The following is a 25,240-nucleotide window of genomic DNA, read 5'->3' as shown; positions in this document are numbered from 1 at the left end:
TCTTCCTCTAACCTTTTTGTTGAGGTTTGAAAACTTAGTTGCAATGCTGCATATTGTTCTTGTAGACTGGCCAATGCAACCGCATCCCTACTGACACTCTCTTCACGTTCCTGTGTAGGGTCATCTCTTTCCTTTAATTCTTTAACAGTTTTAATTAATCTGTCCAGGAATGTGTGTGCTACTTCCTCTTCCTCCACTTCAATAATTGTTTCAACTGCTTCACTTATTGTTCTGATCAGCGTGTGCTTCTTTGTCTGTTTTCCGATTGAGATTTTAGCTTGTAAACACACTTCTTGTAGTTGATCTGACCTTAACTGTAGCAAGCTCTCACTTAGCTGGTCTTGCAGTTGCTCCAACTCCATACTGTGGGTGACGATTCTGTAATCTCACACTGCTTCTCAGTAGCACCGCTGATCCCACCGCTGCCACCAAATTTTGTTGCACACTTGAATTAAAATGAATTGAAACCAGTGTGGCTTTGTGAGTTCGCCTTTACTGCATCTGCAAATATATACATGGACATAGCACAGCGTTACACACTTTTGCAGTCTCACATAACGCTTATAGGCGCACTGCCTTATGGGTAGTGTTTAAACTCAAATCACTAATATTTCTTACAGTGGAACAATGAAATAAACATAAACACAAGGTAGTGTGATCCACCAGTCTACATCTGCTGTGATTACAGCCCGGTACAGGTATAAATCCACAAAAGTGCCACGAGGTTTCCACACAAACTAATGAATCAGATCTAGCTGCTAATCGTTAGCATCACAGCTAATTCACATCGCTACCAATAACTTATACACTAATGACACATAGTGGGGATTAACGGCCAACTTTCCCACATTCTCTGCAACCCCGTGGACTCATCTGTAGACACATTTTAAGTTATTTACCATCTTGTATCTGCTTACCTGCAAATATATACATGGACATAGCACAGCGTTACACACTTTTGCAGTCTCACATAACGCTTATAGGCGCACTGCCTTATGGGTAGTGGCTGGCTTCTTTACTCCCGCTAGAGCTGCTCATTTTAGGGGATACTCCCTCTTGTGGTGTAACGGAGGAATAACTACGCTTCCTGCACTATGTCATTTTTGGAGACTGGGGCACACATTATTTTACCACAATCAAAGAAAATACAGATGTGAACAATCAGACCATTTAACTAACTACAATATTGTCACTAAAGCTTATGGGGGGTGTCTTGTTTTGTCCACAATGTCTTTCTTGTCCTTACATATAACATGTTTTTTTGTCTTTGCTTTTATTGGCTAGTTAGGTTTAAGCACTAAAAATAACTTGGTTAGGATTAAGAAAAGATTGTGACTTGGGTTTAAGCTTTAGTATCAAACCTGATCATTGATCATCTGACACCTTGTAGAGCAAAACAGCAGCTTTGACAATTCAACACGAAGTGAGCTTTTGAGTATTAGTGATTCAAACTTTTTTTACTCTTGGATATGATGCCCAGTATATACCTACCTGCTGTTTAAACAGTGTTTGCAAAGCTTCCACAGCAGAACTAAAACTTTGATGTCATGCAAAATGAAAAACATGCATCTCTACTTTCAGTCACCTCCATAATGGCTGAAATGTATTAACACCTAAATGACAGATTAATGTAAAAGTCCCCTCTGATCATTCTCATTAAGGGAAGTAAAAAATATCTACAGTTAAGCTACGCTAGCTTGCGGAGACTGCTGTTTATATTTGCAATAAATAAAATATATATATTGAATTGAATTGAATGATAGGGTAGAGTGCTAACTTACTGGATATCTTGGTTATCAAACAGCATGCATGGACAGAGGCCGATAACAGCTAAGTAATGCTAAGCAACTGAATACTAATACAACAAGTGAATCACTCGAAACTGCCAAAACTGCCAAACATCTTGTGTATGTGTAATGTTAGTACAAGGCACCACAGCAGCCATATTAATGGTCAGATAATTACATCAAGGCAAAGCTGTGTTGAAGTGAAGCCTAGGAAACAGTTAGCAGCTACAGCTGCCTTTGTCAAAATCCACCTGTCAGTCAAAGAGGCCACCGCCATTAGTACTGCAGTCTCTGAGCTTTACGAGTATCCAAATAATTGAGTTGCATGTGTTGAAAATAAAAAAAACTTGTTTGGTACTTTTTTGTGGCAGTCTAAAAAGGTAGCCTAAGGGGAGTGACTCACTGCCACAATCTAAAGTGGACATCAGAGGAAATGCAATATGTGACACTTCCATGTTACACGATGGATTGAGGTTGCTGTTGAGAATAAATGTGGTGCAGCTCACAATAGTTTCTGTGGTTTTTGTCTTCCTCAATATGTACCCACTGGGCTCTCTTTATAAACCTAACCGCACCTCCCTGCTCTCTCTGACAGCTGGTTCTTCCATTTGCTTTCCACTGTGGCTATTTTAACGAGCATGTACACATTTCATAGAAACAGTACTTCTTAGATTCTACAGCATAGCCGTTGGTGTCTTTATGTTCTCATTTTGAACTGTTAGCCCATTAGACTTTTATACAGGAAATATCCCAGCAATCATTTATTTGCTGGCTCAAAGGTCTGAGGGAATGTTTCCAAACATTTAAAATATTATTATTTTGAATCCATATCTCTTTTCTTGGAAAACTGGGATTTCTTCCTATTAATAAAGTTGAATCTTAAACACACAATCTTAAAAACAATATAATTGTCCCAATGTTATTGTTTTTGCAGATTGCTTCTAACAGGATAACATTTCCTCCTAAAAGCAAAGGTTGAGGGAAATGTTACACAAAAGAAATGTTTGCACAGCAGACCTGGGGATATACCTTTGTACAATGTCAGGAAGAGGACATTATGTGCCCTGCAGCCAGTCTAGTGGAGTGTTTCAGTGGTTTGAGATAATGTTATTGCTGGATTTGGGCAGGAACTTTAAAGCCATCCTGGGTACTTTGACCTCCACCTGGACTTGGACAGAGCACTTCTTGGATTAAATGGTTCATCCAAAATAAATTTTTCTTTGACGTTAGCTTGGTTATGGTTAAATCTCAATTACCACTGAGGCATAAAAATAAACAGAAAAAATCCTCTGTATGTAAAAACTTGATCCAACACAGATGCTTTTCTCTTAGGAAAATGTCATCTATGGACAATGGTTGTTATTCCTACTTTTCCATTACACTTTAACACAAAGAAATACTTCTGCAGTTTCAGTGATGAAAGAGTCTCTGATTTAAAGTCCTCCTGGCTACTTTTAAGCTTTAAGATCATTTAAAATTAAATGTTTCTTCGTGACCATAAATACTAATCTGCTTTAAAACTCAGTACAGGTACAGAGACTGATATCTAATATCTCTATGCAAGTTGGGCATTTAAAGATAAAATAAACAATTTTCAGTAACTAAAAGAAAGATTTCAAATGAAGTCACACAAATTTTGGCATCCACCTTTCTTTGATTTACCCACGAAGCTGGATGTTAATCAGTCTAACTCTAATTTGGCCGCCGATGACCTGGATTGACGATTGAGACAGCCTCAAGTGGACAATACAGCATCTACAGTTTTTTCCACCATCACACTGACATTCTTTAGCTCTCAATTTTGTCGCCACTTGGTGCACGTATACACCAAGTCAAGGATCAGAAAAGGAGATTAAGGACTTTTTGAGTTCTCTATCACTATCTGTGCTTAACCTCACCCTTGACTATCAAAACATGCAGTTTTTCTGCAAAAAATGAATCACATTAAAACATTTACATTTTCTTCCACAAAATACCTTTTGATTTGAAGTTTGAATCATGACTAAGACTGTTGCTAGGTAGAAGCATGTTCTATTTAGTGTGATTTTCTGTAGTCAAGCAGCAGCATTTGCCATTTTTGAATATTCCAGAGTGAGAGGCCCAAGGGCTGACATCTCTTTTTTTCATCATATGATTAAGCTCCCAGTGCTGTGTTTGGATGTCCCCTCTCTCTCTATTTTTTCACAAACTGCATATTTGTGTGTTTACTTCCAGAGGGCTCAAAGCGAGGAAACCCTTCCAGATAGATCTGCAAGGGCGTAACCAAAACTCAGGGGATAGCCGACAAGTGAGAACACGTCCTGTCAGAGAAAAGCAAGCTACCAGGTGATGTCCTCATGGACAAACACGTGACTCACATCCATGTACTGTAAAACTATACATGTCGATGTAATGAGCAACAGTGTAAATAAAGGAGCAATAAATTCTCTGTTTCCACGCAGATGTTTGCACTTGTTCTTCTGGAGTGTAAAGATGTTTGTATAACACTAAAGAGTAGATGAAATGCGCTTTAATTCAAATGCCATCACACTGTTTCTGGACCAGCTCTAATCCACTTTGTTGGTGTGATTGTTCAGCTAAGGTTCAGCTGAGATTTGTTGCTGTGATTGAATAAAGTGAAAGAAGATAAGCTGCCTTTTATATGGTGACAACAGTACTATTGTACCAGCTGGCCTGATGCAGTCCAATGACAACATCTACGTGTGTGATGTTATTCAGGACAGAGGCATACCAGGTGTTTTCTTTATAGCTCTGAGTGTAGCCTCATCCCAGGTGCTGTTCAAAGGCCTGCCACGAGCTGAATAGACAGCATAATGTGACAGTACAGGACTTTTCCCTGAACTGAATTAAGTCCACATATACGAGAACAAATCAAAGCTAATAACAACCAAATCTGAAAGACTTCAGTGCAAATATTGTTTGTTTTTAATTTATATAAAACTGGTCCAATCCTGGGACTGGACATAAACTACTACAGTTTCACCAAAGCTGCTTTCATAGGTGTCCTTTGCCATGCTGCTGCATTCTGTTTTCCTCCACTTTTCCTTGAAAGACAGTATATCTCAATTCACTTCATTTTCATTCAGTGTATTGATTGAATGATCAGTTGAATTGTGATTAAAATTAAATATATAAAATCAAATCAAATAAAAAGACATGTTTCTTTTTTAATAAACTTTGATGAAGTCACTTTAGCTCCTTGAATTGACTGTAGTTTTGACTTCGTGCCATATAAATTAACTTGATTTTGACTATTTTCTCAGTTTGTGATCTTAACCGAGATTATTGTGACCGAATAAATGGATGTTCATCTGTTTTGATAGCTTTTGAATATCAAGCGTTGGCTGCTTGGTTAGAATTGGCATACACTCTGGGTCAAGGCTTTTGTGTTAACACCACAGGTAACAAAGTTAACATGTTGCCTCAGTAGAATTTTAATGTCGTGTGTGGAGTTATGAGCGAGTGTTACAAAATAGGGTTATAGTGATGGGTTACCTCAGACTGTAACCACGATAACCAACTCATGATTCAGTAGTTGTTATCATATAAAGTTTAATGGCAAACTTGATAGGGTACCAAGGTTCTTTAGATCCATGGCTCACTTACAAGATCAAGAGTTTCATAGTCAAACACATGTTCAGAGCACTACAGTCCATATATTGTTCCTCCTCAACCATATATATTTGGACACTGACACAAGCTTTTTTTTTTTTTTTACCCGTTTACTGAAACATATTTTGATTACAGTTATATAAAAAAGTAATGTGTAGACTCACCTTTTGTGGGTATCCACATTCAAATTGGATAAAGGATTTGGGAGTTTCAGGTCCTTAACATGTGCAGTCCTTTTTTTGAAAGATAAGATAAGATAAGATAAGATAAGATAAGATAAGATAAGATAAGATAACCTTTATTAGTCCCACACGTGGGAAATTTGTTTTGAAAGAGAAAGAGACTGAAAGTAATTGGACAAATGATTCAAGGGGGTATTTCATGGGTAGGTATGGGCAATTCCTTTGTTATGCCATTATCAATTAAGCAGATAAAAGGCCTGGAGTTGATGTGAGGTGTGGTGCTTTCATTTGGAAGATTTACGGTCAAAGGAGCTCTCAATCCAGGTGAAACAGGCCACCCTTAAGCTGCGAAAACAGAAAAACATAAAATAAATTGCTGCAATATTAAGAGTGGCAAAATCTACAGTTTGGTACATCCTGAGAAAGAAAGCGAGAAAGCACCGGTGAACTCGGCAACGCAAAAAGACCTGGAGGCGTGGAACAGCTCATGATCCACATCATACCACATCATATGGAAAACACGGCGGAGGCAGTGTGATGGATTGCGTATGCATGCCAGGTAGCACTGCAGTAAAGGCCTGGCACAGCATTCAAAAGGAACAAACCGAGCTTCTGGTGACGTTCAAGACTTCAGGCTGTCATTGCAAGCAAAGGGTTTCCAACCAAGTAATAGAAATGAAAATTTTTTTCACTTATTTAATTTTTTTTGAGCCCCTGAAATGAATGGATTGTGTGTGTGTGTTTAAAATGCTTTAGTTCCTCACATTTTTATGCAATCTTTTTGTTAGCGAACAAAATTAAAGCTGAAAGTCTGCACTTCAACTTCATTTAAAATTCATTGTGGTAATGTACCTTTGTACAATGTCAGGAAGAGGACATTATGTGCGCTACAATCAGTCCAGTAGGGTGTTTCAGTGGTTTGAGATAATGTTATTGCTGGATGGGGGCAGGAACACCCATCCCGGGTGCTTTGACCTCCACCTGGACTTGGACAGAGCACTTCTTTGATTAAATGGTTCATCCAAAATACATTTTTCTTTGACGTTAGCTTGGTTATGGTTAAATCTCAATTACCACTGAGGCATAAAAATGAACAAAAAAATCCTCTGTATGTATGTCACCTATAGACAGGGACTTTTATTCCTACTTTTCCATTACACTTTAACACAAAGAAAAATGCTTTAGTTCCTCACATTTTTATGCAACCTTTTTGTTCAGTGAACAAAATTAAAGTTGAAAGTCTGTATTTCAACTGCATCTGAGCTGTTTCATTTAAAATTCATTGTGGTGATGTACAGAACCAATGGGCTCTGTCCAAATATTTATGCACCTAACTGTATGTAATGCATTCCCAGCAGCATACAGCCTCACCTGGCAGTTTTGGGTGGCAAATAGAATTTCCCTTGATTCCCTGAGATACTTCTGTGTGAGCTTGAAGGAAGACTTGATAAGGGTACTGTGGTGAACATGAAAGAAGAGCTACACAACGGGAATTTCTAAAAGTATTTTCTTTTCTGTGAATTCCCATTTCAAAGTTTCTTTGTAGTTCTATCCTCAATGCTTTTCCCATAGATCACATAACACATTCACTACAAAAGGTGGGAAAAGTTCTGTGATTTCTTAAAACGAAGTTCAAAAGTATTTGTTTTTTATAACAAAACCAAAGATTGCGCTTCATCTTTTCCGACTTATTTGATTTCAAGTTAGCATGATATAATTTGAAAACACCCGTATTTATGTTCAGTTTGTTATGAGCTATCATGTCACCGTCACCTGATTAGATAAACTGCCATATTTATAGAAGCATATTTTCCATCTGCATGCCATGTTTGACTGCACAGTTATTTTGATAAGAAGATTTGTTCCTTCTTGTCTCCTGTATGGTATTATAATTATGTTGTAATCCAGCAAAACAAACAAAAATACGTAAGTAAGATATGAGCAGATACTGTAGTTACAGGTCAGCTGCGTTCTGTTAACAGTTTGCAGACATTATCCTGTCAGAATTTGTGCGCTGCAAAAAGCAGGGATTTCGTGAACTGAGTATTAAATACAGGAATGCTTGCTTATGTCAAACTTGCTAAAAAGTTTCTTATTGCTGTTTTGTTTACATTATTAGTCTCATTTTTATTTGAAGAATTTCAGTCAAGATGTATTTTTCAGCATAGCACCGAAGCAGTGGCAGTGAAGTGTTACAACCAGTAAGTACCAATGATCTTCGGCCTCTGACAGTAGACTCATCTCTGTGCTTGTCCTGTTAGACCTCAGTGCAGCATTTAATATCGCTGACTGCACTCTCGCCACAGAGATTAAAACACAGTGGATATTAAAGGAAATGTGGTACAGTGGTTTGGATCATATCTATCAGATAGACTCCAATTTCTTCGCTTGCAAAGTTAGTTGTGGAATTCTACAGGGTTCTGTGCCAGGACCAACATATTTTTAGCTTTAATTACCTTGGCAGCCAGTAACACCACGAGGACTCTTGGAGTTATTTTTGACCAGGGTATGTCCCTCATTGTGCATATTAAACAAATATGTAGGTCGGCTTTCTTTCATCTGTGTAATATCTCTAAAAGCATAATTTTTCAGAGTGATGCTGAAGTGTCAGTTCATGCATTTATTACTTCTAGGCTTGACTATTGTAATCCATTATTATGAGATCACTCTAACATCTACACAAAAAGCCTTCAGTTGATCCATAATACTGCAGTGGGAGTACTAAGTGGAACTGGAATGAGAGAACATATTTCTTGCATATTAGCGTCTCCTCATTGACTCCCTTTTACAGCCACAATTGAATTTAAAATCCTTCTCCTCACATACAAAGTCTTGGATAATCAGGCTCCATCATATCTTAAATACCTCATACCACCTTATTATCCTAATAGAGTTTCTGAAAATAAAATGGATGGGAGAGCCTTCAGCTATCAAGCCCCTCTTCTATGGAACCAGCTCCCTGTTTGGATTCAGGAGACCAACACGCGCTCAACTTTTAAGATTAGGCTTACAACTTTCCTTTTGATAAAGCTTTCCTTAGGACTGGATCAGGTTAGCCTGAACCGGATTTCTGGGGTTTTGTCTCCAATACACTAAAATCTTAATCTTACAATGCAAAGAGCCTGGAGGCAACTGCTGTGAATGGGCACTTGAATTAAATTGACTAGAAATGAAGGTGAATGACTGCTAACCAGGAATATTTGAATGGTTAGTACAGCTGCAAAGAAGCACACTACTGGCTCCAATCTTCCATTTCAACGAGCAGGAAGCAGGAATAGTGCTTGTACTTAAGCCTGATATACTGTGCGTGTATATATCATAAAGCATATTAGTGTTAACAAAGGGGACAGACATGCTGCTCTGTCAGTTTAGTGTTGAAGTGGTTCTGTCTGATGTACTGCCCTCAGATCAGCATTGTCATTCCACTGTGGTCTGCTAATATTAGAGCTGCAGTGAAACTCTGACACTGGAAATATATTAATTCTGGATACAACTACTCGATACAGTTATTTCATGTTCTCATTTTATTCTTCCAGTTTCTTCTGTCTTGGCTTTTTCATCACTCTTTTTACACTGTAAATGGAAACAAAGCCCTTGTGATTTTACTTGCTAATATTGAGGTATTCCTTATGATACTGTCATTTTTATCAGCATACTGAGGATTGTAGTTGTGAGACTTGTTTCATTTACTAATTGTGAATGCATTTCAGGTGTGGAACACTGCTGTGGCAAGTGAAAAAGACTGTTTACCTTAAAGTCCTTTAATACATTTTGAGATCATCCATTCGCTTCCGCTTATCCTTTTCAGGGTCGCGGAGGGCGCTGGAGCCTATCCCAGCTGTCATAGGGCGAGAGGCAGGGTACACCCTTGGACAGGTCGCCAGTCTGTCACAGAGCCAACACACAGGGACAGACAACCATTCGCACTCACTTTCACTTGCACATTCATACCTAGTGGCAATTTGGATTATCCAATTAACCTATCCCCACAAGTTGCATGTCTTTGGGGAGTGGGAGGAAGCCGGAGTACCCGGAGAGAGTTGTAGTACATTTGTTATTAAAACCAGTGTTACTGTGACTGTGTGGTGTATGGGACACACCAAGAACAATATGTCTAAAAAAACAAAACAAAACAAAAAACTAGGCCCTTTATTGTGATATTTTTGGAGTCTATTTATTATAATGTTTGCTAAACTAATGTTGTATAAAGTGCTTTAACTTTGAAATAAGGTAGAGCTCCCATACTGTAATGTGAAGTTGATTTCACTCACCGTCTTTAAATACTGCACACAACTATAGAAAACGCCATCATTTTTCACGTTGAGGAGGAGCAATACACATACAAGTATATATGTTTTAATTTAAAAACACACAATTTGGCATTTAAGCAGACTAAAATTCAAAATCAAATTCTCTCAAACTTACACAGAAATTCCTACAGAAATTCATCACTGGTTTGGCAACCTGTCCAGGGTGTACCCTGCTTATTGATTTATCCTAACTGGGAGAGGCTGCAGCTGTAATCCTGAACAGGAGGAGTTTAGTATATGGATGGATGGACAAACAGACTCGGACCATCTTCAGAATGCCTTTGATGGTTGTTTGAAATGTGATTGCACTCAAAATCCCCCAAATCCTTCTTAATCAAGACATCCAAAGCTATCTGGTCCTCTGTAATACAGCAAGTGCCCCCTAAACCTTAATAACTGGTTGTGCCACACTTGGCAGCAAGAACTGCAATCACATGTCTGTTATAACTGGCAATGATCGTTCTCCTGCTGCATAACCCAATTCTTCTTCAGGATTTTCTGGTGGAGAGAAGAATTCATGGTTGGATCAATTATAACAAGTCATCCAGGTCCTAAAGTGACTGTTGACATAATGATCTTTTTATGAAATGCTGTTAGTTTTCGCACCAGATATAATGGAACTCAAATCCTCCAAAAAGATGAACTTTTATCTCTTTGGTCCACAGAATATTTTCTCAAAAATCTTAGGGATGATCAAAATATTTTTTTGGCAAATGTGAGACGAGTCTTTTGTGTTATTTTTTTTGTCAGCATTGCTTTTCATTCAGAAGTTTTTCTGGGTTAGGTTTAGGTGGAAACTACTTTTTCCACATATAGGGCTAGGTAGATTTGAAGATGTTTCCCTTTAATGAACAAAATAATCATTTGAAAATGAATTTTGTGTCTTCTTGGATTATTTTTGACCAGTATTATTGGTTTTATCTGAAACGTTTAAGTGTGAAAAATATGCACTAATAAACGAATAAATCAGGAAGGGGAAAATTTTTTACGACACTGTCCAAAGTCTGTTTTAGGAGGCTGAGGAGTGACATAAATTCCAGGTCTGTCAACCAGGAGACTCTGGTTCATACTACATTGGGACCACTGTGTTTTACCCTTTTTCACTTCCATTTTCACTGGTTGGGTTTATGGACAAAAAACTGCAGCAACCCAGAATATTACAATGAGTGAATGACAGACCCACTTCACAAAACCATAACCCAGTGAAGACAACATGCTGCATACATGCTGCTACACATGTGACAATTAAAGAACCTTGAACCTTGACAAAATGCCACTAATTGATGTCCCATGTATGAGAACAGGCTGCACATGAAAGGATGACATCATATTGCACTGAACATAATACTTGCTGCCACTAGAATATGGCTATGGAGGACAACATGGAGGATGACAGTATGTTGACAGATGACAAACCAAAATATATTTCTGCTTCACGACAGTGCACGTTTGGTGGATTTTCACTTCTCATTTTTCTGCAGTAGAAACCAGCATAGCTACATAGTTACTGATGCCTCCATTGTTAATACATGCAAATTAGCTAGACACAAATCAAGGACACTTGCAAATGTCAGTGAGGGCAGCCTGTCCTAAGGATCTGATTTGGGTGCAGATGGAACAAAGCCTTCAACCGGAGATATACTTTTTAACCACTGTTTGCATAAACATTCATCTGTGTCATAAATATAGCTAACCTCCATACCACTTGTGTTTTTGTATTCCAGTAGAGACGTTTCTGAGTTAGGCACCACGTTTGGACCTAATCTGAGATATCAGACCCATATGTGCTCAATTTTAATTCATAGTTCTGAATCACCAGCTACCACAGGAGTCTGATGACTGAACACTGCACATAATTCAGACACTATTCCCACTCCTTTTTCCATCCTGTAGTGTTGTGCATGGACCTAATCTTTTAGGATTTGCTTCCATGTAATTTTGGAGGTTTTTGTGTCAATTCCTAAAATAGTACTGAGCTCTTGCCAGATATTTTTTTTAGAACTATATTTATAACTTGGCAAACTTTTTGCTATCCTGTCTGGTATTGTGCCTATGGACTCCATCACATTGCATTAATTTATAAAGTCACAGATTGACTCTGGGAACAGTAGTGTTGTGGAGGTTGGCATTGCCTGGATTTGCATGTGTTGAGTGTAAAGGGTGGTCTGTCTTTATGTGCTAATCCTCAGATAGAGTGGGGATCTGTCCATGATTTATCTCACCCTTTAGCAGGTGGGATAGGCACCAGGCCGTAGGCAACCATGAATTGGACAAGTGTAAGAAAATGGATCAACGGGTAGCTAACACTTTAAAAGGATACGGGATAAGAGAGGCAGCTATCTCAAACACAGAATTAAAAGCAAGCATACCTCTGATGTTAATGTTGTTACTGAAAGGCTATTTTAAATGAAGGTTGGTAGGTAGAGATTAAAATGGCTTTAAACAAGGGGATTAAAAACTAACACTGACATTAAAATATAAAAAAAACTGTAAGAATTGCACATATACACAATGCATATATACTCACCTGAAGTATTGATAGGTATTTTTGATCTAAGTTGGAAGAATTTAATGTGTGTATTCCTTAGTTCAATGGGATGCCAATCGTTTTTCTGCTGTAATGACTGGTTTTAGATTGTAAGACCTTCTTGGGCTTCCTCCAAACATGCTTTTTATTAATCCCGGAGAGAAAAATCTTGCCAGATTCCACTTAGCTCACTCCCATGTCTGCAAACAATTAAACTATCAAACAGAACCATTCCAAGAGGAAGTTAGCCTATTATTCTGAATTACAGTTTAAGAGATTGTATTTCCTTGTCTTGTTTCCTTGACACAGTGTCTCATGTGTCCCTGATCAGCACATCACTTGTGGTTAATCAAGCTCACATTCTACTTTGACGTGCTCTTCCTTTTCTAATGGGTAACGTGGAGCTTTCAAAATATTCTGTCTGGCCACTTTCCAGAGAGCCAAATGAGTCTACTGTGCAGTTCAAAATGTTGTCAATAAAATCATTTTTAGAGAGTTTTATGTCTTATGTTGAGCTGCAAAATCTTTTGAAATCTGGGTTATAAGATCATATACAGTTTTGATCAAACTGCTTGCTGGGAAACGTTTTTGTTCTTGCACTGTATAACCAGAAATGTTTACCAGAAAGCAGCAGGATATCCCCAAAGCATCAGGAAGGACATCCGCAAAACTAATCAACCCTAAACCGCAGAGACCCCTAAGTGGCTGGATTCACGTATCCTTATGGGTTCACCTCAGTCAGATCCTGTATCTAGCAGGGGTAAAGTCCACTAATCAGGCTTTAAGTCATCTTTATTGACCATGAATTAATTCCAAGGCCCCCCACACATAACTTGACCGAGATGGGTGTTTAATGGCTTAATGATGGAGCAATTAATCCATCTAAGAGCTTTCTTTCTCCATTTTTGACAGACCCCTCTAATGTTCGCTGTTTTGACTTTAGAATTTTAGTATTTTTACCTACATGAAAGATGTCACTTCAAGGATGTGTTTTTAAGACATGTCCACCACTGTGATCTAAACTATAATAATTACAGTAGTTAAATTGATTGACATGAAACCTTTAAATACTTTGGTAATCTTGTATTACTGTTTGTATTTATCCTGTAAAATACCCCAAAATCTACTGGACTGACTGGCATTTGATGTACATATTACTCTGGTACCAGTGTGAGGTGATTGACAGATTTGAGTAAAATATTAGCTTTTAGACTGTCTATTTGGAAATTGGAACACAGATCATGATGAATGTACTTTTTAAGGTCAAAATTTCAGTTTGCCCAATGCTGACACACTCAAATAACCACTGGATGTTAATCCATAGACCTCCATATTTAAAATGTCTCATCTGAGCATTCAATAATAAATAAGTTTTGGTCTCTGCACTTAATTCCCTATACAGAGTAGTTTTCTTGTAAATGTATTTTGGGGAAATATTTTATTAAAGTCTAAGATTAATATTTTTGGGGCTGTGGCCTCTTTGACTGTCAGGTAGATGATTACATTTGTAGCTGCTACCTGTCAGCTTCACTTCAGCTAGAGTTCCTGAACTGGACCTCTGGACTAGCTATGGAGTTAATTGTACTCAAAAACCAGTCAAGAAGTCTGAGCTCCAGTTTTGGTGAGTGAAATACTAGGATTTTATTTGGATGTTACTAAGCACAAATTAGCAGATATTTGTGTCTTTGCGAAACACCCATACAGTCTACTGATGTAGCTTGAAAACTAAGCTAGCTAGCATTACCCGGCTAGCTTTGCTTATGGGGCCAGAAGTGTAGCACACCACATATAGCAGAGTGTGGTGTGCTAAGGCAAGACATGGTCATAGTAATGGTCAAGTTAAGGCTACAAAATGCAAAACAGTAAATTAATCTGCTTTAAATTTCCACAGGAATCCATCAATTACTTGATAAATGTCTGTACAAAGTTCATCTCTAATCCAACCAAGCTTTCCCGAGTTTTTCTGATGACCAATGTTTTAAAGATCTGCTTTAAAATGCCTTAAATATGATTAGGTCAGAAGAGGAAAGCCAACATGACAGATGTGTTTCTGTCTCATTAATCATTAAAGTACCCCAGTGTGTTAGCTATGTCTACTTCTACATTAACACACTGTGTCAACAACAATGCCACAATCTGTTCCTGAAATAGACATTTTCCCGGAATCAATTCACTCAGTATCTCAGATTGGGGAATGGAGTGGTGGGAGGGAGGATGCCAGGGAGGGAGAGATGGGATCAGAGCTGGATTAGAGTGAAGCTGTAATTTACTGACTGAGAGCTGGGAAAGAGCTTCACATTATCACCACCTTTTTTTTTCTTTGGTGATTTGAATTCTTAGAAGTGTTTTGCTTTAATGTTGAGCTATAGCATGATGGTACATGCTATAGCTTGGCAATCTTGTTCAGCTCAGTGTCTAATATTAGTGTCAGGAAAAAAACAGACCATATGGCACAATCTTGAAGATATTTCACATTTTCATCTTGAATTCAACCTTGCTCTATAAGTCATGTTTTGTTACTGGGCGTTACGTGACTCGAAAATCCTTTTTTTCCCTCAAGGCTTACAGTTTGTTAAGTCTTCAGTTAAGCATTTGTAGCAAATACCATTAATGATTTGTTTTGACATAGGCTAGAAGCTGCAGGTTGCAGAAAGAAGTAATATTTAGAGTCACATGGAAGCCAGTTTACTGGGAGTCTGGGAGTTTAAGGAGATTATGATTATATTTAAACTTGTAACAGCCATCCGGCCTATTTGTGGCCACAGGAAGTACAGTCCTGTTGCTGCTATCTCGATGCAGATGCGAGCAGCTGTGCATCTTTCCTGCCGGAGATAGAGTGAAAGCACCTGGCAGCTTAAAGCTCAGGGCCCTGTGCTTCGTACGTCGCTTACTACATCCAAGATCAAATGAAACATCCAAGACCAAATCATCGCGCTAACTCTGAGCTCGCTATTCCGGTTCCCCGAACACACCTGTTGTTGACGATTAGTATAGCTGGATGAAGTAATGTGAGATCACTGGGTGGCCCAACAGGGGCTACGCATCGATAGTAGAAACATTGATCGGCAACCCTTTGATTGGTCGGCGAAAATGTCGAAGGAGCGCGCTCGGTATTTTTCGGCAGCAGAGCAAGAACTCTTTGAGTGAGGGATTTCAGGAGTTTCAGAGTTTAATTAAAACGCAAGGGAACACTGCAAAGGCTGCAAAAGCAAGGAGAGAGGGCTGGCAGAAAGTTGCTGACAAATCAAACTCGTAAGTAATTCAATAATAACAATAATAATGGAGTGGATTTATATAGCGCTTTTCAAGGCACCCAAAGCGCTTTACAATGCCACTATTCATTCACTCTCACATTCACACACTGGTGGAGGCAGCTACGGTTGTAGCCACAGCTGCCCTGGGGCAGACTGACAGAAGCCAGGCTGCCATATTGCGCCATCGGCCCCTCTGGCCAACACCAGTAGGCGGTAGGGTAGATTTATTATATTACACTATATTATCCAATATTATATTACATTATATTATAATATGTTATATTTTATCCTCTGTCACATTAGAGCCACGACAGGACCCACTAGAACATGGGAACAAGTAAAAGTGAAATATAAGAATATTCTACAGAATGGTAATATTTATCACTTATATTGCTTTTAGTCTCTTGGAAAGAGACCCTGGAATAATCTGTTTGTTTATAACAGCAACCAAGAAAAGGGCAGAGCAACAAAAGACAGGTGGTGGTCCTGCACCCCCTCTTCAACAAGTTGGTTAAGTAAATAATACCCTCACGGGAAAATCGATATCTCTCAATGAGCACACTGTCGCGCTGAGCTAAAGGATCCTGTCTGTCCCGCAATATACGCTGAATTCTGAGGACTCTCCTTATCAATCTTGCACCTTCCGCAATGGGTGGCTCGCGTATACGGACAGGACATGGCTGCGACAGACTTCCCAAATCCACCTTCGCTTTTATAGCCGTGGTCTCTCATCTTGATTACACGAAGTAATTTACAATTGCTACTCTGAAATATGAATTAAATCTGTAATAATCACATACATGTAATAGAATGTTAATAGTACATTTCCCTTTTTTAGGAAATGACCTGTGTGAAATCAATAAATGGATCAGGTGCTGCATTGTCTTTAGTTACATTGATGTTATTTATTTATGGTGAAACAGTGGTGGAATATCGCTGTTGCTTTCGTATGAATGACGCGGGCATACCTGCGTGGCCGCGATCTAATCCTGTTTACATAAAGTAAACCTGCTCCCCAGCAGGTTTACGCTTACGGCTCTGTTGCTATGACAGCAAGTCCCGGATGGGCTTCGGGGAACCGAACGATCCAGGATCACGCGAAATCGTCAACAATCTAATCCAGCTAACTTACTTAGCGAGGTACGAAGAACAGGCCCCTGGAGTTCAATCCTGATAAACAAACAAGTAAGCAAAAGGGGGCAAATCACAGTTAAGCCCAGTAAAGACGGATGCGTTTGGAATAACCCCAGGCGGCAAGTGAACTAAAGAGATCCTGACCCAACACTAGGGTCTCTGGGTTTACCAAAGTCCAAGGTCTTGGCTTATATGGGTATCCACCCAGATGCTCCAAATGTTGCTGCTGCTATTCTGGCCAGGATTTGAAAGTAGGAAAGAAACTTCACCTCAAAAATAATCAAATATTTGCAGTGAAGTATTTTATTGTTCTTCCATTTTTTTTGTTCCATCCCATTTGATCCAGCTCTTACTTGACTCCGCTTCCAGCATGTTGTAGGGTTTAAGGAAAACCTCAGTAATGCAGTGCCTTTGTCTGGTCTTATGCTGCCTTGTCCTTCTTTTGAAATCTTTTTTTTATTCTTAAGGCTCCCCCCCTCCTCACAGAGAAATCCACGGGGGTTTTTAACCATCCCACCTGCAGAGAGAATAATATCCTAAATCCATATTAGTGCTCTTTCCCAAAAGCTTTGGTCAACAGATGGTTTACCCAAATCCCCTGGACCTCCCATCCAAAGCCCCCCAGCCCCATTTGACTCTGAGCTTGGACATGTGTTGACAGGGTCCCTATTATATTAAAATAATGACTCCGGGAGTCCCTGTCATATGCAATTTATGGCTTTATTTGTTTCTAAAGCCCTCTACAGTACATATCTAAAATAAGTTTTCCATACTTCATGTAAATAATAATTATACATAAACACACAATCGGAATGCAGCAGTCTGAAAAAACAAAACTGAGGAAGTGTGACTATTCATGATGCCATAAAAAGAAGCCTTTTCATCAGGTATGCTGCTGAATTTCCTGCAATCAACATGTTTTGATTCACACTTCACTGCTGATTTTTCTCAGCTGGCTATGAGATAAGCAGTGAGGATTGCTGTGCCAGAACCAATTAGGGCTAACCCGGCGCTGTTCAGGAAGTGTCCCTGCTGCTGGCTTTTGCCGTGCTCGGTCATTAAGCCCAACAGGAGTGGCTGGTTAATTGTAATCCTTCTGTGCTGGAACAACAGCCACACTGCCGTGAACCCAGTTGAGTCCCCCCTCCCATCAGAAAACAAGTTAGTTCAAGCTGCTTGTCATGTGTCAAATGGCTTTGCCGCTTGTTGTCCCAGGAAACAGCGGCGACCAATCAGGAGTCATCTCTAAGAAAGAATGACTGATAATATTAATCCTACATAAAAGAGAAATTTCAGAAATGTCAGCTGATTTTTTTTTTTGTCCATTTTGCCAACATTTGCAGGGGTTTCCCTCTAACAGCGATTAATGGTTAAATATCATACAGGAAATAAGACAAATTCTCTAAAAAAAACTTATCAAAATGTAAAGTTACTACAGGGAAAAGGAGAGAAATCAGAGAAGTCAGTGAACCAATGAAATTGAATTTTGTTTTAATTACATCATACAATCCCAACAACAGTCACCTCAAGGTGCGTTACTGTATTTTAAAAGGTAAAGACCCTACAATAATACATCGATAAGGAACTTTTCAAAGACCCATCTGAGACGCATGGTAAAGAGGAGCGGCATCCATAGTCTAAACACTACACAACAAATAAAGAAAAGATGGGAGAGATGGCAGATACCAGTTATCCAGTTCAGTGGAGAAGCACAAAAGCATGGACAATGTTTTTGTGGGAAAACATTGCTCAGTTCTCTATTACCCCTCACATGAAAGCATGCCATGATAATGGTAAACCTTTATGCTGGAGGAGCATAGCTCTCAATCTGCCATCTTACTCTCTGGGTATGTGAACACTTTCAGAATAAATAATATATAATGGATCCTTTATTTCTCCAGCTAAAAGTCTCACTGAAATAAAAAAAACAAACCCTGCTTTTCAAGAGTGGTCTGGGCATGAAGGCAACATTACTGGAGAGAGCTTCATCAGGCTCTGCCTATGGTCCTCAACACAAGCATACCAATACAAGGCCTTTTTTTGGATGAATAGAAAAGTAGAAAAAGTAGAAAAAGGTTGTCACTGAAAGATGGCTAACTAACTAAACAGATGTGCCAAAGGACACCTGGGGGGAGAGGCTGATTTCTCTTTAAATATGACCTTAAACTCAAACCCACAACTTTCTCAAGGTTAGAGGTAGGATTAGTGTTGAGTTTTGTGCTAAATAAGCACATATAGGAAAATGTGAAGATGTTACATTTTAAATTAAGTCATGCATTTATTTTAGCAGCACAGATTTATTGTCAGATGTTTTTCTTCCTTTTTCTTCCTTCTCAAAGTGTTGAGAAAAAATGAGTATTCCAGATCTGAATGAGTTAAAATAAGTGATTGAAGGTGATCTACTAATTAATTATTTAGTTGTTTTTTTTCTTTACGTGTGTCATCATCTCCTTATTGTGAACTCCTTGTTTCTAAAATATCCAAATATGCACGGCCAAATTAGTACAGATTAACTTTACCTAGTATATTTTCAAAATAAGAAAAGTTGCTTGTACCTTCTCTTATTTTTTCTCTCTCGTGCTTTGCACACCTGTGAACTGTAATACTGACAATTTTTTTCTTTAAAAGATTATGCAACACTGCCTTCAAGATGGCCATCTTTTCTCCTGCAGTGCTTACCTACAGTATCGAGTGCAGCTGAAAGGAATGTCGTCTTGGTTTACGGTCTTTCTGCCTTTCTGTGAGGTCCCATTTGTGCATCGTAGGGAGGAATGTGAAGAATGTCAAGTCTGCAGTACAGAAACCTTACAGGGAACACATGACTGAGAATGACTGACGCTCTGACTGAAATCAGTATAAAATATTGTTGGTGATTCTGAGCCTAGATGGAGGCCGTACATTCGACAGAAATGACTACATTTGGAAAACGACATCATCTCTTGTGTTACTTTCCCAAAGCAGTCCAATCCAGCTGATGTTCCACGGACAGTGACTAAAGTTCCTTGAGTCACTTTTATTTTACTGCCTGCGTTGACTCTCATATTGTCAGATAGTTTAGAAATGTTAGGTATGTAGGATATTTTCACTCTAGCTATACTCATTCACTGCTCCCTATTTAATGAGTTAATTGGTAGAAATCCTCCTCTGAGCAGGCTATGGTTACAGTAAATCACCCAATTTACTTTCAATAAAATCACCCAATCAACTCCAGGAACTCTGTCGTTAGGAGTGTTCATGGCTTCCTCCAACTTTAGTGTCATGGTTGTGAATGTTCTCCTTGCATGTGTCTCTTCTAGTCAAGTCAAGTCAAGTCAAGTTTATTTATAGAGCACATTTAAAAACAACCAAGGCTGACCAAAGTGCTGTACAGTAAATACAGATAAAAATACAATAGAACACAATTTCATAAAAACACCTCGCTGATCAAATAAAAAATAAATAAACAAATAAATTAAACCTTTCTAAAAGCCAATGAAAAGAGGTGAGTTTTAAGAGCAGTTTTAAAAGTTTCTAGGCTTTTGGAGAATCTGACGTGAGGAGGTAAACTGTTCCACAGTCAGGGTGCAGCCACAGCAAACGCCCTCTCTCCCTTTGTCTTTAATTTATACCTGGGAACATCTAAAAGCATCAGATCGGCTGATTATTCGGCTATTCATTTTTTAAAAACAAAAGCCTTTTTAGCACCATTTCAAGCACATTTTTCTGAGTGGCTTTGAAGCGTGCCGCATTATGTGCTGTAATTTGTTCCTGGATAACTTGTATACATGTGCACTGCAATAATTGTATAAGAGCAATTGTATATCTACTGTACCACAAAGAGTGTCTGGTTACACTGCTGGTGTATTCTATACTATATCTCTATGAGCATGCACAATGCAGTGTGTATCCTATGTTATGGTGTGTGTGAACTTGATCCGTTTGATCTCTGACCAGAGATGTTAACACGGCATGGGAGTGTGACACTCCTAGTGTACCCGTCAGCATGGAGTGTCAGGTCACGTGGCCTGTGCGTCCAGAACTAGCACGCAATCCTGTGTCAGCTGCTGTCAAGGTGCTGCAGGTGCTTTCTGCACTGGCTTTCCCACACTGAAGGGCACTGGGGGGCATGGACACCTTAGCTGCCTATTCAACCAACACACTGCCTCGGACGGGCAAGTGGGGCTGGGCTCCTCCCCTCTCAATAGCACGGGGCCGCTCCTCTCTCCTTAGTCCAACAATGGCCGCTGCTATCACTGCCCAGCAATACAAACCAGGGCGGGGACCCGCCAAGTGCTCATAAAAGACTCTGTCACTTTGACACAGGCAATCAGAGAGCTTGCCTTTATGGAAACCATGGAAAGAAAAATAGGGCTTTCTCTCAGTCTCCCTCTCTTTCCTGCTCACTTTCCAATTCAGAATTCCTCCCTGTCCTTTTGTCTCGGGGCTCACCTGTGCCTGATGTGACATGTTGAGTATATCAGTCCGGTTGTGCATGCTCTCTGGCCTGTGTCTGACCTCTACCACAAAGCAGACGTTCAGGCAGGAAGATTCTGCCCTTATCCAGCTGTTTTCAGTGCATCATCACTTTCCCTTTCACACGCTGTCAAAATCATTTCATTCACAATTTCAGCATTGCTGTGATTGTCCACTGATCTTTGACCCTGTTCTTGGACCTGGTTCTTTAAATATCAACATGAATTTTTCTCTCTGTCTTTCAGACCCTCACATTGTCCCTCTGGATGTCCACAGCGTGTTGAAGTTTCTATCACATATCCACTAGCTCTGCTCCAACATGGGGAATGACTCCGGGAGTCCTGTCCTCCCTGTTATTTTCATTTGGGTGATTGCTGAGCATGTAGATTAATCGCATGAAGCACTGAACACTTCTCCTTCACCCCTTCTTCTTATTCTCTAATCTGCTAATCTGTTAATCTGCCACTTTTACATGCCATTAAAGTTTGTCTTCTCTCTGTTATAGTTCTTTTGTTTTAGTCTCCCTATACTCTCCTTTTTTCTCTTCTCTTTTACCTCACCGCACATTCAACCACAGCAGACTGCTGCCCCTCCTTGTGCCTGCTTCTTTTGGAGATTTCTTCTTGTTAAAAGGGAGTTTTTTTTCCACACCACTGCAAATGCTTCTCATAGGTTTGATAAAGTGTCTGAAGACGTTGTGAATTGTCTCTATATAAAAAAATTGTATGTAATCTGTGATCAACACTTTGTTCTTTCTTATTGCTTCAGTAAAATTTTGATAGAAACATTTTGCTAGAAAAATAATGTTTAAAATGTTTTAGTATTTTTTCCCTGCAAGTTATATTTTTGCTCTGCATGCTCACCTCTTTACAGCTTCATTAATGGCTCACTCTCTAGTGTTGACCATAAATAACATGGACGTAGCCACAGTGAGGTCACCCATTGGTTATGAAGCCTTGAGCTGAGCATTTTCACTGTCACCTTCTTGGTGTTTTTTAAGCTGGATGTGACGTGTCAGTGGTTACTGTCAAACTGTGAAACTGAGCAAACCACAAGCCCTAGATGATTCTCCTTCTGAGCCTAACGATTAGCATGTCAAGTTTTTATTATGAACTGAAAGTGGTGAATGAGCCAGTGAAGTCAACAGTGCTTACTGAGGTCACAAAGCAAGGGAGCTGAGAGCCAATTTCAAATAGATGTCTATACAACAGGAAGTGTTTTTTTTTGTAGTCAGAGGAGCCGCCCCCTGCTGACCTTTAGAGAGAATGGAGGTATTCTGGTTTGGCTTCTCTTTTTAAATCAGCAAGCTGCTCCCATCTTTTATACAGTTTGTGGTGCTGGTATGATCAGCATCTCTGGCTCCTCCCACCATTCATAACAGTTTCACATTACACAAGTTGTCAGTTAGTAAGTACACCTACTGACTTTTACTACAACGTGTCTTTCTTTACTGAAGTTACTTAGTTTCTTTTTAATTCAAGTCCAAAGTAATAGAAATAGGAAGATCTATTATGTGAAAGTATACATGCCACACCATAAAATGCTCTGTTAAAATGCTGTCTATGTATAATTGCTCATTACATTTGTTTAAAAATCATTATGATGTTGATTTTTTGTAAATTAAACAAATATGAAAAATCACTTTAAGGTGGCACTGGTTGTTTCAGCTGTACTTGTCTCATGCCTTCTAACACATGTTCATTTTCCTTATATAAGTCTTAAGTATTAAATTGACTCTAATAGCTGTGTTGAAATAGGCTGGAGTTGATGTTCTTTCTGCATACCCCCCCCAAAAAAAGGCTCCCTTTCTACTATTTCAAAATTTAATTCCCTGTAACTTGCTTCAGGCTCATTAAAATCATCATATTCTTTACTGTGTGGCTGTAGGAGCTCGATCCAGCCCTGGAATTATAATTAAATACTCACAAACATGCCTTCATGGAGTGCCGCCTTTTCCACTTTGAGTGATTTATCTTGTTGTACTTCAGAGCACACTTTTACTGTCAGGAATGTACAAGACGTTTTTGGCATTCACACTCAAAACATTTTTTTTTTTTGCATCGAAATCATCATTATTCTGCCTGACATATTTGGTATCGTTGGAAGCTTTGGGATCAGCACAGAGCTGCATGTTATTTACTGACATTTAAAGTGAGCTGTGAAATAGTTATATAATGTACGTGCAACAACACGCAGGAAGCCCCTAAGCGCCTGAAACAAGGTGGAAGCAGAACCTCAGTAAATAGATTTCAGATATTCTTTTTAAAAACTGTTTAGAAATCTATAGTATTAGGAATGCAGCTGGCAAATTGTTGCACCGGTCGAGTGTCTAAGTCACTGTGTGGAGATAACAGAGATGTCTTGAGTGCACGTGATGGATGTTTTTGATCGTTATTGCAGCTGCATATCGAGTGGAGATTGAGTATATCTTTATCTATTGATAGGATTTATTTACTGATTGGAGTTGCAGTGAAGTAAATAAGAGAATGACTGCATGAAGTTGTTCGAATTCAGTTTGGCTGCTGATAAAGTGTGATACAGGCTGCTTCTTGCTTCAGCGCCTTCACACTGTAATGGCAATACAAGTCTGTTTCACATTTTACTATTAGGGATATGAAAAACTGCTTAGTTACTAACAAATGAGTGAGAATCTGGAATGATATTTCCGCTCATTGCTTGGATCAGAATGTAGAAACTAAAGTAAAGCATTAGACTGATCTATGGGTAGTTATGAGCCCTCACTGGTTCTGTATAATAGCCTCCATATAATCCTGCATATAGAGGTTCATTTGTGCACTTGATTCATGGAGGTCATGTGGTTTTTGGGAATAAATCCAATGCTGAGTGGTCTTTCTTTTGAATTGTAGTTGTCCCTTTATCAGCTAACATTCCAAGCTAACCACTGGCAGATTTGTGGAGCTGACTCACAATTAGCAAAACCAAGTCTCTATGGAAAATACTACCTGCCAAATCTTGTGTGTAAAGTCAAAAAGTATTGATTTCAGCATAATATTGTCTATAGGACATCATACTGAACATATATATATATTAGGGGTGCAACGATATTCGTATCGATATTGAACCGTTCGATACAGTGCTTTCGGTTTGGTACGCATATGTATCGAACAATACAACATTTGTAATTTATTTTATCAATTTTCCTTCTGACGATGCTGTCTGTGTTGAGCGCTCAGTGAATCTGTGTTCGACTACTCCGCCTAGGTTGCACTGTCGAGCGCAGATCCACTGAGCGCTCAACACAGACAGCATAGTCAGAAGGAAGAGCGCAGGGCAAGCTAGCGAGACAGAAGTTAAGCTCTCCTTGCAACAGGCAAATTGAACGTCATTCAGATCTGGCGTTTGGAATTATTTTGGTTTTCATGTGACGTATGACCCTGAAGGTAAGCGAGTCATGGACTAAAGTAAAACAGTATGTTGAATGTGCCATGCAATGCTCAATTACATTGGTGTGAACTAGTGTGTTAGCGCAGTTAGCTCGTTAACGTGTTGGCCGTCTAGCCCCATGCACGGAGTGATCGGCGGTAGCTCGTTAACGGAGATTTGCCGTGTTGTGGCGTTAAGGTCATTTCAACGAGATTAACCTGAAAGCACTAGCGGGAACACAACGAATATGACTGCACATTTACGCCGACATCATCGTAGTGCAAAGACAAGTGGAAGCAGACAAAAAAAAGCAAGCATGCTACTAACTTTAGCCGAGTCATTTAGACAGCTGTTAGCACATGATTCTCCTTATGCTGCTGAGAATATAGCCCAGAAGAAGCGGATAGTATAGCTTTTATTTTGGAAAGAGACATTTCTCTGTAATAAACTCTCTTTTCCAAAGATGAGTGATTCCTCAATCAGATACAGGGCTTGCAATATCGCTAGCCCGACGTCCCGGAGCTAGCGATTTTTTCAGTCGGGCTACCAAAATCTATCTCTTCCCTGCCCGTCGGGCTATTGTAGGAAAAATATATGT

General features: G+C 39.2%; 1 long non-coding RNA gene across 1 annotated transcript in view; it reads left to right on the top strand.

Moving 5' to 3' along the window:
- LOC308409773 overlaps positions 1–22,792 on the top strand; it is a 54,531-nt gene extending 31,739 nt beyond the window's left edge. Inside the window, exons 2-3 of the long non-coding RNA XR_013974073.1 lie at positions 4,002–4,112; positions 21,504–22,792. This is a non-coding gene — a long non-coding RNA (uncharacterized lncRNA). The remainder of the gene's footprint in view (positions 1–4,001; positions 4,113–21,503) is intronic.
- Positions 22,793–25,240: the final 2,448 nt, after the last annotated feature.

This window comes from Rhamphochromis sp. 'chilingali' (assembly GCF_963969265.1).
Source record: "Rhamphochromis sp. 'chilingali' genome assembly, chromosome: 14".
Taxonomy (NCBI): Eukaryota; Metazoa; Chordata; class Actinopteri; order Cichliformes; family Cichlidae; genus Rhamphochromis; species Rhamphochromis sp. 'chilingali'.
This window is presented reverse-complemented; position numbering and strand designations above follow the sequence as displayed.